This window comes from Cherax quadricarinatus, chromosome 44 (genome assembly GCF_038502225.1).
Source record: "Cherax quadricarinatus isolate ZL_2023a chromosome 44, ASM3850222v1, whole genome shotgun sequence".
NCBI lineage: Eukaryota > Metazoa > Arthropoda > Malacostraca > Decapoda > Parastacidae > Cherax > Cherax quadricarinatus.
In genome coordinates, this window is record NC_091335.1 from 10132510 (window position 1) to 10144523 (window position 12014).

Below are 12014 nucleotides of genomic sequence, written 5' to 3' on the forward strand. Positions count from 1 at the left end.
AGCCCATACTAGGCAGGTCCTTCACAAATCCAACTACAGCTACATGGAAGCCCTCTCAGTGTTGAGGCTTCACCCAGAGTAAAACAAGACCGTGGGGTTTCCACTGGTCACAGACTCAGCCATGGACTCATTTGAGATGGGTAAACATTGATGGACTGACCACATCGACTCAAGGTTGAGGGACTGATTACCTCATTCTCCTCCTGTTCAAGTTTATCCTTTGTATGGACTGATGAAGCCACTGTGAGGAGAAACGTTTCCTCAATAAAGATACCCAAGAGTTGCACATGTGTCTAATTTAACAAACATTCTTGGTGGTAATCTCTGGCCACATCTATAACAAAATTATGAGGCTAATAAACATACTTTATAATGTCAAGCTTGATAAAATCCTTGTCATCGAATTTCAGATAGATCTCGAAAAAAAATGGATTCAAACTGAATATTCATAATTTTAGAACAAAATTAAAAAGCAGTGAAGAATAGAATCACAATACCGTGACTGGAACAATACACAAATAACCCGCTTATGACGACGTTTCGGTCCGACTTGGACTAGTTAGTGGTGTGATAAATAATTAAGAAAACCAACAAGTTGAAGAATAAGATTTATGCAACATATGGGAATCTTTAGTTAACCTGGAGGTTACCTGGAGGTTACCTGGAGGTTACCTGGAGGTTATTCCGGGGATCAACGCCCCCGCGGCCCGGTCCATGACCAGGCCTCCCGATGGATAGGAGCCTGATCAACTAGGCTGTTACTGCTGGCCGCACGCAGTCCAACGTACGAGCCACAGCCCGGCTGATCCGGCACTGACTTTAGGTATCTGTCCAGCTCTCTCTTGAACGCAGCCAGGAGTTTATTGGCAATTCCCCTAATGCTTGATGGGAGGCTGTTGAACAGTCTTGGGCCCCGGACACTTATGGTGTTTTCCCTTAGTGTACCAATGGCGCCCCTACTTTTTATTGGGGGCATTTTGCATCGCCTGCCCAGTCTTTTACTTTCGTAGGGAGTGATTTCTGTGTGCAGATTTGGGACCATTCCTTCCAAGATTTTCCAAGTGTAGATTATGATATATCTCTCCCTCCTGCGTTCCAACGAGTACAAGTCAAGTGCTTCCAAGCGTTCCCAGTAGTTAAGGTGCTTGACAGAACTTATACGTGCAGTAAAGGATCTCTGTACACTCTCTAGATCTGCGATTTCACCTGCTTTGAATGGAGATATTAATGTACAGCAGTATTCCAGCCTAGAGAGAACAAGTGATTTGAAAAGGATCATCATTGGCTTGGCATCTCTCGTTTTGAAAGTTCTCATTATCCATCCTATCATTTTCTTTGCACGTGCGATCGTGGCACTGTTGTGATCCTTGAAAGTAAGATCCTCAGGCATTACTACTCCTAGGTCCCTTACATTATTTTTCCGCTGTATTGTATGGCCGGAATCAGTAGTATACTCTGTTCTAGTTATTATCTCCTCCAGTTTTCCACAACGGAGTAGTTGGAATTTGTCCTCATTGAACATCATATTGTTTACCGTTGCCCACTGGAAAACTTTGTTTATATCTTCTTGGAGGTTAACCGCGTCCTCAGCAGATGACAGCCTCATGCAGATCCTAGTATCATCCGCAAAGGATGATACGGTGCTGTGGTGTATATCTCTGTTTATGTCTGATGTGAGGATAAGGAATAAGATGGGGGCGAGTACTGTGCCTTGTGGAACAGAGCTCTTCACTATGGCAGCCTCCGATTTAACTCTGTTGACCACTACTCTTTGTGTTCGATTTGTTAGGAAGTTGAAGATCCATCTCCCCACTTTCCCAGTTATTCCTTTAGCACGTATTTTATGGGCTATTACGCCATGATCGCATTTGTCAAATGCTTTTGCAAAGTCTGTGTATATTACATCTGCATTCTGATTTTCTTCCAGTGCATCCAAGGCCATGTCATAGTGATCCAGTAGTTGTGAGAGGCAGGAGCGACCTGCCCTGAACCCATGTTGCCCTGGATTGTGCAGATTTTGGGAATCCAGGTGATTTGCAATCCTGCTTCTTAGCACTCTTTCAAAGATTTTTATGATGTGGGACGTCAGAGCTATTGGTCTATAGTTCTTAGCTAATGCTTTGCTGCCACCTTTATGGAGTGGGGCTATATCCGTTGTTTTAAGTGACTGTGGAATTTCACCCATGTCCAAGCTCCTCCTCCGTAGTGTACTTAGGGCACGCGAGAGGGGTTTCTTGCAGTTCTTAATGAAAACAGAGTTCCACGAGTCTGGGCCCGGGGCTGAGTGCATAGGCATGTTGTCAATGGCTTTTTCGAAATCTATCGGAGTTAGGGTAATGTCGGAAATCTGGCATACATTTATGGAGTTTTGAGGCTCATTCATGAAGAAATCATTTGGGTCGTCGATCCTCAGACCGATTAGTGGTTCACTAAACACAGAGTCGTACTGGGATTTCAATATTTCACTCATTTCCTTGTTGTCATCTGTGTAAGTCCCATCCTGTCTGAGTAAGGGCCCGATACTAGATGTGGTATTTGCCTTGTTTTTGGCATATGAAAAGAAATATTTTGAATTTCTTTCAATTTCACTAATAGCTTTAAGCTCCTCCTGCCTCTCCTGGTTCCTGTAAGAGTCATTTAGCTTAAGTTCGATAGTTTCCACTTCCCTGGTCAGCGCCTCCTTTTGGGAATATGCCTAGAACATGCTTCGGCTACCAGGAAGTTGATCCTTTCAAGGCACTGGTTTGGATCCATGTCATTTAAGACATCTTCCCAACATGTTTCATTTAGGACATGGTTTACCTGGTCCCAGTTGATGTTCTTGTTGTTGAAATTGTATTTTGTGAAGACACCTTCACAGGTACATGCATTGTGCTGTTCAGGACCCCTATGCATGTACGTCTGGACTTCGAATAGATTGTGATTGGAATTAGTTGTTTTTTATATTCTTATGTCTCTTATCAGGTCCTCATTATTTGTGAAGATAAGGTCAAGTGTGTTTTCTAGTCTTGTTGGCTCCACTATCTGCTGGCTTAAGGTGTGTTTTTCGTAGAGACTTAGTAGCTCATGTGTGTGTGACCTTTCATCTGCGCTACCTCCGGGGATTGTTTCAGCTATAACTTTATTTGCTACATTCTTCCATTTTGTATGCCTTAGGTTGAAATCACCAAGCAGTAAGATGTTTGGGGATGGAGCTGGAAGGTTTTCCAAACAGTAATCGATTTTCAGTAGCTGTTCCTTGAACTGTTGTGTGGTTGCATCTGGTGGCTTGTATACAACCACAATGACTAGGTTTTGGTTCTCGATCTTTATTGATAGAACTTCAACTACCTCATTTGTGGTGTTCAGCAACTCCGTGCAGATAAGGGACTCTTTGACATACAGGCCAACCCCCCCTTGTTGCCTGTTTTTTTCTGTCGCATCTAATAAGGTTGTAACCAGTTATCCATATTTCACTGTCAAAGTGATCTTTTGTGTGAGTCTCTGTGAAGGCTGCAAACATTGCATTAGACTCCACTAGAAGTCCACTGATAAAAGGTATTTTGTTGTTGGTGGATGGCTTAAGGCCCTGTATATTAGCAAATATGAACGAGGTTGTATTCTGTGTTTGTTGGGGGGATTTTGTTATTGGCATCAGTAGTTGTAATTCTGGAGGGCCATGGGTGGCCACTGGCTGCACCTCCAGTCCAACAAGGCTCCAAGGTGATGGACTATTTTTGTTATTTCCTTCCATTTTCTTTTTTCGTTTCCTGCCACTAAAAAATGACCTGGAGTTGGGTTGTCGTAGCTACTATTGTTTGTCTTGTGGGGTCTGTGCCTCCTGGTCCCTTTTAGATGGTATGCAGGGCACTCGATGTTGTAACACTGCTTCTGGAGGACCGAGGAGTGGCACATTTTTGGGTGAAAGAAAGTACAGGAAGAAGAACGACACACTCCTTTAGACAGGAGGTCGCCACATTTTTTGGGATGGTCAAAGTTGCAATGGTATAAGTCGGACTGAAATGTTGTATGTGTCTTTCTATGTGATAATTATTTGTGTAAAGAAAATAATGGAGAAGTTTTGACCCAGAGTATAGAACACAACTCTTCTTCAGGCTGAGGGACTGACCACCTCAAAAGAAAGCAGTGACATGTCAGTAGAGTTGTAGATGTAGCTGTAGACTCCAGAATTAGCCTTGACAGTGTAAGATAGCAGTACGAGTAATAATGTGAGAGGAAATGCAGTCTGCGCTTGAGAACATGTAAGAAAACCACCACTGTGGACCCACCAGGGAAGTGTGGGACGATAAGGTTATCCTCAACGCATGTTTGATAATACAAGCTTTATTTAATTTTTTTACCAATATAACTTGGGTTAGTGTGTTTCGGGGTTTGTTATCGTGTGATAAGACATAAACAGAGATATACACCACAGCATCGTATCATCCTTTGCGGATGATACTAGGATCGGCATGAGGCTGTCATCTGCTGAGGACGCGGTTAACCTCCAAGAAGATATAAACAAAGTTTTCCAGAGGGCAACGGTAAACAATATGATGTTCAATGAGGACAAATTCCAACTACTCCGTTATGGAAAACTGGAGGAGATAATAACTAGAACAGAGTATACTACTGACTCCGGCCATACAATACAGCGGAAAAATAATATAAGGGACCTGGGAGTAGTAATGTCTGAGGATCTTACTTTCAAGGATCACAACAGTGCCACGATCGCACGTGCAAAGAAAATGATAGGATGGATAATGAGAACGTTCAAAACGAGAGATGCCAAGCCAATGATGATCCTTTTCAAATCACTTGTTCTCTCTAGGCTGGAATACTGCTGTACATTAACATCTCCATTCAAAACAGGTGAAATCGCAGATCTAGAGAGTGTACAGAGATCCTTTACTGCACGTATAAGTTCTGTCAAGCACCTTAACTACTGGGAACGCTTGGAAGCACTTGACTTGTACTCGTTGGAACGCAGGAGGGAGAGATGTATCATAATCTACACTTGGAAAATCTTGGAAGGAATGGTCCCAAATCTGCACACAGAAATCACTCCCTACGAAAGTAAAAGACTGGGCAGGCGATGCAAAATGCCCCCAATAAAAAGTAGGGGCGCCATTGGTACACTAAGGGAAAACACCATAAGTGTCCGGGGCCCAAAACTGTTCAACAGCCTCCCATCAAGCATTAGGTTTAGGGGAATTGCCAATAAACCCCTGGCTGCCTTCAAGAGAGAGCTGGACAGATACCTAAAGTCAGTGCTGGATCAGCCGGGCTGTGGCTCGTACGTTGGACTGCGTGCGGCCAGCAGTAACAGCCTAGTTGATCAGGCTCTGATCCATCGGAAGGCCTGGTCATGGACCGGGCCGCGGGGGCGTTGATCCCCGGAATAACCTCCAGGTAACCTCCAGGTGCAGACATAAAATTAAAACACATGTGCAACAGTTCGGTATCTTTATTGATGAAACGTTTCGCCTACACAGTAGTCTTCTTCACTCAAATACAAAGGGAACAGAAGAAATGAAGCAAAGACCTACTCCAACTAGTGGATGGTTCCACTATGACCCCGCTTCCTCGTGCTTCGTCTCACCTGACTACAGTATATAAGCCACATCTACGGCCCTATATTGTACTTTCTACAAGATTGATGAACTGAACACATCGACTCCAGGCTGAGGGACTGATTACCTCAAACTCCTCCTCTCCTTACACCCTTCTGATTTGGAATCGTAGAGATTTGTATTGTTCTAGTTATTATCTCCTCCAGTTTTCCATAACGGAGTAGTTGGAATTTGTCCTCATTGAACATCATATTGTTTTCCGTTGCCCACTGGAAAACTTTGTTTATATCTTCTGGAGAAGAGTTCAGCTCCATGGTCTGGAACGATATGAAGCTGAAGCGAACGAACGAACGAACGATAGTACAGGTAAGATCCCAAATGGGATGAGCGGGGAAGATGGGACAGACGAAGAATAGTGCTGGAGAGGAGTGTTCTTAGTTGTAGAAATAGAGCCAGGGCTTAACCCAGCAGGGAAGGCGATCGTGGGTCAGATATTGAGAAGCTGAAGCATGAGAATAGAGTCTTAAATACTGTCGAAGGTGAGGTGGGATACTCGAAGACGTTGTAGGGGACGAAATCCACCAGTGGAAGCAAGAAGGCAGGTCCATCTGGAATCCATCTCACTCATAACTAATAAGATACGCGATGAAGAACGGAAGATGTAAAGCTGTAGCTGTTTTTATTAGTATTTCCTTGAGCTTACCATACCTTTCTCTGTCACATATATGAGTACACACACATCTTAACAGACCAAGTGTCTATCGACAGGTGCCTTTGGCAACTGTTAACTAATTAACACAACACACCTCAAGTAACAACACAAACCTGTAGTACATTTATCAATCGTTGTCTACAAAGTTTCTACATTTTTTACTTTTGAAATTATTTATGGGTCACATTCTCCCACATTAAACTGATGTGTTGCTGACAATGGAATTACTGATAAGACTACCCGAAATACGACACTTGTTAAAGTTCACCACACTAAAGAAGGTCACAGCACTATTCATAATGCAGATGGTGAACCTGGAGTTCCAACTGATGAAGACTCGGGAATACCAAAGGAGAAGTCATGAAATATAATTCATTGAACATCATGAGAGTATAAATATCTATGCAGTATAGAAAACTATATTTCACTGAGATTCAAATTCCTGGTCTTCTAAATTGGTTAAACAATTTGGTCTCTTAATGATTATTTTATTGTTTGATAAACAATTCACTGTGATGCTTATATTAAAAATGATTGTATATATATATATATATATATATATATATATATATATATATATATATATATATATATATATATATATATATATATATATATATCGCTGCAAGGAATTCGCAAGAGCAGGCGAAATATACACAAACACTGATCTCTGGCTGAAGGAGACGCGAACCTACGAACCTTGGAACAAGGTACGCAGTGCTTTACCAATCTACCCACACTGGACCAATACCTTGGAGTCCAGCTTGCGCTAGACTTTGATCCAAGGCAGCCAGCATTGTTAATATCTCTAGTAAGGCTGATGCATGCAGGGGATGAGATGAAAAGCTGTAAGCCTTCTCCCTGAAAGCTGGCTGCCTTGGATCAAAGTCTAGCGCAAGCTGGACTCCAAGGTATTGGTTCAGTGTGGGTAGATTGGTAAAGCACTGCGTACCTTGTTTCAAGGTTCGTAGGTTCGAGTCTCCTTCAGCCATATATATATATATATATATATATATATATATATATATATATATATATATATCGTATTGTAACCACGAACGAGTGGTATTTAATCAATAACAACACTGCGACTAGCCGGGGGATCAAACCCGGATTGTTTTAGCCCGCCTCATGGTAAGCGTAAATTCCACGGCGCTCTAACCCAAGGGAACATACAATCCTACAAGAATCACGCACCCAGCAGAGCTAGGTGTTGTGCCGTGATCCGAGTACATATGATGGTGTGGGTGCCTTCCTGTTTCGTGTACTAGCCTCCACAAGCAGTATATATGATATTGTAACCACGAACGAGTGGTATTTAATCAATAACAACACTGGGACTGCTCAATACGAGGAGGGCTAAAACAACACGGGTTCAATCGCCCGGCTAGTGGCAGTGCATGATTCTTGTAGGATTGTATGGTCCCGTGGGTTAGAGCGTCGTAGAATTTTCGCTCACCATGAGGCGGGCTAAAGCAACATGGGTTCGATCCCCCGCTAGTCGCAGTGTTGTTATTGATATATATGTATATATATATATATATATATATATATATATATATATATATATATATATATATATATATATATATATATATATATATATATATATATATATATATATATATATATATATATATATATATATATATATATATATATATATATATATTGCAAACAATCGCAGACAGGCGATCTTAACTCTGCAAGACAAGCCACGGGGGGTGGAAATCTTTAACTCAAGTACTTTCACACTTCTCAGTGCGTCATCAGGAGCTGTGCAAAGTTGCAAGAGAGCAACTGGAGGAGAAGTTTTCTCAGTGTAGCGCAGTGCGGGTTTGTCACCTGCCGCAGCCTCTCTGGGAATGACATTCCGAGAAAGTGTGTGTACTCACCTAGTTGTGGTTGCAGGGGTCGATTCACAGCTCCTGACCCCGCCAGGAGCTGTGTGTGTGTGTTTGTGTAGCAGACCATACCACGGGCGGGGTTAGACCCGCAATCGTGTCATTACAATTTCGTGAGTCGTGTGTAGCAGGCCTATGGCTTATATGATGAATGGTTTTGAAAACCGAGAAGTTAAAGAAATGAGACACTTTTGCAACATAGCCTAGCATAAGCCTATGGCTTATGCTAGGCTAGTCCAACTAGTGCCTACTCATGTACCTGTCCAACCTATTTTTAAAGTCACCCAAGATTCTCGCCTCACTGACGTTACTCAGGTGTTTGTTCCATTCATACACAGCTATATCCTTTCTAAACTTAACATTTTTCCAACTTGAACCCATTGCTGCGATACCATTAACTCGTCGGACAGAAACGTTGTCATAAGTTTCATTTCGTGTGCAGGTTATTTGTGTATTGTTCCAGTCATGGTATTGTGTCTTTTTATTCACCATTGCTGCGAGTTCTGTCTTGGTTAGTCTCAACACGTTGTTTAATAACGTGCCGAGAATATCTTAAGTTATTATGTTCTTCAGAGACTATAAAAGGGAGAGGTTTAGAGGTAATCTGCCCTTGAGCCTTGATAGAAGGTGGTCAGTCCCTTAACTGGTATTGGTTGGTAAGACACATACAATAATTACGTATCTTTATTCCGAAACGTTTCGCCTACACAGTAGGCTTCTTCACCTGAGTACAGAAAAGTTGGCAGGAGTAGAGCTGTGAAGACGTAGTTTTGAGGTGGTCAGTCCCTCAGCCTGGAGAATTATTATTATAATCAAAGAAAGTGCTAAACCGACAAGGGTCATACAACGTTGACAGCCTTGAGAAGAGTATTTATTCCATAGTCTGAAACAATGTAATGTTGAAGTGACAGTATGGAGCCTAATATACTGTCAGAAGGTGAGATGTAGGCCACTAGTAAAAGAATGTAATCATTGAGAGGTCACGTCCCTCTCATATCCAATCAATCTCACTTGTAGAAGTTGTCAAAGCTGTTTTCTGATCTGTACCAAAATACCATTGTGTTGCAGTGTTTGACAGAGTGAATATTAAAATGGTATAAAATACCAACAGGTATCCTTACTCCAAATTTTCGGAATAAAGACACCTATTTGTTGCACATGTGTCTTACTCACCAACCTGTCGGGATTTTATACCATTTTAATATTAACTAGTATTGTACACCATTTATATCACACGTTGTATCGCCCGCAGTGTGCAAATACATTTGCCAGAATGCTTCCACAAGTTTCCTTATGTTGGCATTGTGCCCAAGATACAACTTCCAGGATTTATAACACATTCACACGGCATTCTTTTTTTCCTGGATGGGACCCATTACAGTTGGCGAACATGTATATTAAGTATTCCATGTTCACGGGGAATTACTAAGTCGGTAAGAATCATACATCAACTGAAGAAGACAGTCATGTTTAATATGAAAGAGAGAGAGGTAAACCTTTGGTACTTGATACTGGCAAGTGTTTGAATAAGACAAGTGAGCGTACACTAGGATAAATTTATTAAGAAATCTTTCGGTCCAGGGACCTTGATCACCTCTGAGAGGTTGTACAAGAATGGTATACAAAACCGACTAGATGAAAATATATTTTCATCTCTGAGAGGGTTGCCCGTGTTCCGCGGATCAAGAATCCCTCACCGGCATCAAGTCACTCCTTTGAAGGTCCACAGTAAGCGCCAGTACGTATGTCTGTCTCGCCGGAGAGCAGTGGATCAGCTGACCAAGTATATAACAGAAATAATGGTAGAATTACCGACAAAATGTAAGGTAAATGGACACAGATGCAACTAATGTGACATTTTATTGTGGCAACGTTTCGCTGTCCAAGAGCTTTGTCAAGCTGTAATGTTACGGCTTGATAAAGCTCCTGGAGAGCGAAACGTTACCACAATAATATGTCAGAACATAAGAACATACGTTGCATCTGTGTCCATTTACCCAATAAGTATATAACATATTTTAAACTCAACTCTTGCCTCTGACTACAAAAATGCATCTTAACTGCCATGACTAAAATTTGAGATGCGTAATATTTAACTACGATGTTCAAGTGGTGAATGTCATGCATGATACGTCATACACAGCACAGCTTGTGATAAATGGTTTAGAAAACCAACAATGTGAAGAATGAGACACTTGTGCACAAGTGTCTCATTCTACAACACAGCTTATTGTGCAACACATTTAATATTTTCCACTTGCGTATGACAGGCGTAACCCCAAGAGGTTTTTTTTTTTTTAAATTCAATCTATTGCGATCGCAGAATTATGACGCACTCTATGAACAAGTAAGGTTTTGAATTAATTCATTCCTATTAATTTAAGAAGATACGTTTACAGATGGTTTAGAAAGACACGTAAGCAAACACTATGACATATTTATTAGAAAACGTTTCGGTCCTGGGACCTTGATCACTTCTAACATACTTCTATGTTAGAAGTGATCAAGGTCCCAGGACCGAAACGTTTTCTAACATACCTCTGTATGAAGATTGAGACACTTATGCAGCATATGGGATTTCCATATGCTGGGATTCCCATATGCTGCATAAGTGTCTCAATCTTCAACCTGTCGGTTTTTCAAACCATTCATCACATACCTCTGTATGTTAGAAGTGATCAAGGTCCCAGGACCGAAACGTTTTCTAATAAATTTGTCCTAGTGTTTGCTTACGTGTCTTTCTAAACCAACTTGTCGGTATTTATTACCAAGGTTTATACCACGTTTACAGATAGACAAATAATAATAATAATTATGCCGTTACCAATATTAATTATACTCGTGGATATCAGCAACACTCCCGTAGCGATCATACATCGCGTGGGGAATGGGAAGCAAATTTGATCCGGGAAGGAGAGCTCTCATTCCTTGGATCAAGAGCCTTTCACCAGCACCAAAGGGCATACTGGAATAAAATGAGACACCTTAAAGCAGAATGTTAACTAACCTAATCCAACCATAACACAATCTTACCTCAAGTAAGTTTTTTTTTTTGTCTAACTGTACATTTTTACTGAGGGTTTTGTTCATTCTTCTTTTTGGGGGGAAGGGGTTGAATCTAGGGAAATTGTTCCTTTTTTTGTACTCCAGATTACATGAACCTTCTACTTCAGTGACCTGCTGGGTCAAGCTACCAGCTTTGGGCCAGTCACCTGATATTACACCTCACTCTTCTTTCCGCTAAATAAGCTCTGTAACCTATATATTATTTGCTGACTTGTATAGTAAGCGAAACGTTGTCATAGTTCTCAAATTGTTTTTGTCTTAATTTATTCTAAGTTGTTGATATTCGTATACCCTTGAACCTACATAGGGTGAATTACTGAGAGGAAGGAGCTGGGAGGGTAGGTGGAACACCTGCACCCACTACCACCATCACAGCGTCGGCCTGGTAGCCTCCACCCATGCGTGGTACACTCCCTGGTATTGATCCACGCCGCCCTTACCAGAACGCTCCAGTTTGGCTGGCTTGACGCATTACTACCCTGACCGCCACCCCGTCACCACACACCACAGTCTTGTGAGGCCATCTCTCTCCCATCAGAATCATTACAGGACTACAAGCAGGGTCCGTGTGGACTACTAATTGCAGGAACGTGTGTGGCATTACCTCCGGCCAACGAGGAACTAGATCAGCTAGTGGTGGGTGATACCCTGCAGCCAACCACTCAGCCAACTAAGCCAACCAGCCAGCCATCAGCCAACTACCCCACTATCCACTGCCAGCCGCCCCGTACAGACAGTCGCTACACGTGTGTCAGGCGTAGAGGAAGCCAGGTTCGCTCG

The 12014-nt window shown here is 42.0% G+C and overlaps 1 protein-coding gene and 1 long non-coding RNA gene across 5 annotated transcripts in view; one reads left to right on the forward strand and one right to left on the reverse strand.

Annotated features, from left to right (window-relative positions):
- Positions 1-9720: 9720 nt before the first annotated feature.
- LOC138853965 (uncharacterized) lies at positions 9721-11803 on the reverse strand. Its single transcript, XR_011393146.1, has 3 exons — positions 11675-11803; positions 10993-11133; positions 9721-9943 (listed from the first exon to the last, which is right to left on the reverse strand). It is a non-coding gene; the product is annotated as an uncharacterized lncRNA (long non-coding RNA).
- LOC128697556 (influenza virus NS1A-binding protein homolog) overlaps positions 11719-12014 on the forward strand; it is a 38252-nt gene continuing 37956 nt past the window's right edge. For 2 of the 4 annotated variants that reach the window (XM_053789336.2, XM_053789339.2), the window contains exon 1: positions 11773-12014. This exon is cut by the window's right edge and continues 390 nt beyond it. The gene's annotated coding sequence lies outside the window, so the exon portion shown is untranslated. The other 2 variants (XM_053789338.2, XM_053789337.2) reach the window with 2 other exon arrangements.